Source organism: Myotis brandtii, unplaced genomic scaffold (assembly GCF_000412655.1).
Source record: "Myotis brandtii unplaced genomic scaffold, ASM41265v1 scaffold179, whole genome shotgun sequence".
Taxonomy (NCBI): domain Eukaryota; kingdom Metazoa; phylum Chordata; class Mammalia; order Chiroptera; family Vespertilionidae; genus Myotis; species Myotis brandtii.
The window spans coordinates 4,511,425-4,513,904 of NW_005356635.1; the positions used below are offsets into that span (position 1 = coordinate 4,511,425).

Consider the following 2,480-nt stretch of genomic DNA (forward strand, 5'->3'; position numbering starts at 1 on the left):
GGGGGGGGAGAGGGCCTGAGAGGTGCTCCAGCACCTTCTGATGACCAGTTGTTTGGTCGTTCCACTGTTACGGCGTGACAACCACAGGCCTTTTATGATATACAGTTTTTTTTTAGTGGATTTCTTAGGATATTCAACATACAAAATTATGTTATCTGCAAATAAGGATGGTTTTACTTCATTTCTTTCTAATCTTTTATCCCCACATTCCCCCAATTACTCTAGGTAGAATCTCCAGTACAACATTGAGTAGAAGTGGCAGCCATGGATATCTTAGGAGGATGTTCTAAGTGGATGATCTTAGGAGGAAGGCATTCAGTCCTTCATCACTGAGTATGTAAGCTGTAGGTTTTTTTTGTAGCTGTCTTTTTCAGGTAGAGATGTTGGTTTGCTGGTATTTTGTTGAGGATTTCTACATCTATACTTATAAGTGGGAGGGAAAATATTTAGTACATTTCATTACTAACTGCAAATGAAATATATATTTAAACTGGTAGACATTTTAAAAAATTAAGAGATTTCACTCTATAGTAATTTATCCAATCTTGTCCATAACTGATGCAATCTAAGTACCACAGAACAGAAAGGATCACAGGTAAGACAGCTGCTGTGATTACACTTAGTTCATTAGCATCCCTTCCTGTTTCTATACTTAAACTACAGTACTTTGCTAAAGCTTCACTTTATCAGCAAAACCCCCTTGCCAGACTATGGATCCCTTCTTTAGAGTTGAAATAATATCCAAAAGCTTTTGAACACAAAAAGACTCTGGTTTTCTAAAATCTTTGCCAAAGCCTTTCTGTTTCATGAAATCCTGGATATCTGGATTGGACTCCCAACAATCAAATTCTGCTTCATCTCCCAAATGAATGAACAGACCTGGAAATACCAAACTAATTTCTTTGAAAATTTTAAACAGCAAGTTGTAAGTTGTATTCAAAATAGGGTTTATAGGTCCAAAAGTCCCAGGCTGATGTTCATGGTAACATGGAGATAGGATATCTTTCTGACCTTTCTCCCAAGATTGTGCATGTCCAGGGTCATCCAATTCTGGAAGATTTGAACCCTGTGATCAGGAATATTTATCACCGTGTGGACTTCATTTGGTGTGTAAACATGAGATAAAGAATAGCTTCCTTTATTGCTTATCTATGGAAAAGTGATGCTCTGATAAGGGTCTTGGTGTAGTTTTTATTTCTTGAGATGTATTTGTCTGGTTTTGGTATCAGTTAATATTGCTGTCAGAGAATAAAATGGGAAGAATTCAATCCTTTTTTATATCCTGGAAAAATTTATAAAGGGTTAGTGTTAATTCCTTTTTATTTATTTATTTTTTAAATTCCTTTTAAAATATTTGGTAGAATTCACCAGGGAATGGTAATCATTTCACAATATATACATACATGATACCAATGTGTATACAAACTTATACAATATTATGTTTAAATTATATCAACAAAACTGGGGGAAGAATTCATCAGTGAAGCCATCTGGGTATAAACTTTGTGGATAATTTTTTATTTTTTTTAGTCTTTATTTTTTTTAAGTTAACATGTGCATATATAGGAAACTGAAAAACACAAGCAAAGAACAAAGCCATCCATAATTACAAGTAGTTTAGTCTGACATGTCCTTCTAAGTCCTGTGTATCTACACAACTAAGCTTCCATTTTTATGTAATTAAGATGGTATAGTTATGTATCATGCTTTCTCACACATCATGAATGTTTACTATTTCAAAGTCCCAAAGCTATGAGTATTTTGATTACCAAGAATACCCTGCACCAACTCAATCTGGAAGAAAATGTAATCCTGCCTTACTTGGTGACAAAAATTTCATAAAGGACAAAAAGTAGCAACAGACGAGAGAAACCAAGATGGCGGCATAGGTAAACACTGGAGATTGCTGCCTCGCACAACCACTTCAAAAATACAACTAAAAGACGGAAGGGACACCATCCAGAACCACAGGAAGGCTGGCTGAGTGGAAATTCTACAACTAGAAGGAAAGAGAAAAGCATACCGAGACTCAGAGGCGGTGCGGTGCAGAAGTAAAGTACAGAGGTACGAAGGCGCATGCGAAGAGGGCTGGCGGATGAAGACACGGTTGTCTTTTTCAATCGGGAGGGAGTCTCAAGCTCTGAGCTCCAGTTTCGGGCGAGTTTCTGGGGACCCAGACTCATACGGGAGAAACGGGACTGTCTGGCATCGGTTGGAACTCGAGGGCAGCATTCTCTCGGAGGTGCTTGCAGCGATTGCCGGGACACTGAGAAGCCGGGCCTCTGAGGGCAGGACTGAGAGCAGCCATAACTGCTCGCTCCACCCTGTTGATCCCCTGGGACCCCGCCCTGCCCAAGCCGTGCACGGAGGCTTTTGCATATGAAAGGCTCGGCCCTTTGCAATCTGAAAATTACTTAACAAACTGCAGCTGGCCCAAGGGCCCATGGCAACTTGCATTGCTTCACAGCTGGCTCCTGCTG

At 39.5% G+C, this 2,480-nt stretch overlaps 1 pseudogene; it reads right to left on the minus strand.

Moving 5' to 3' along the window:
• LOC106725633 overlaps positions 1–1,490 on the minus strand; it is a 2,507-nt pseudogene extending 1,017 nt beyond the window's left edge.
• Positions 1,491–2,480: the final 990 nt, after the last annotated feature.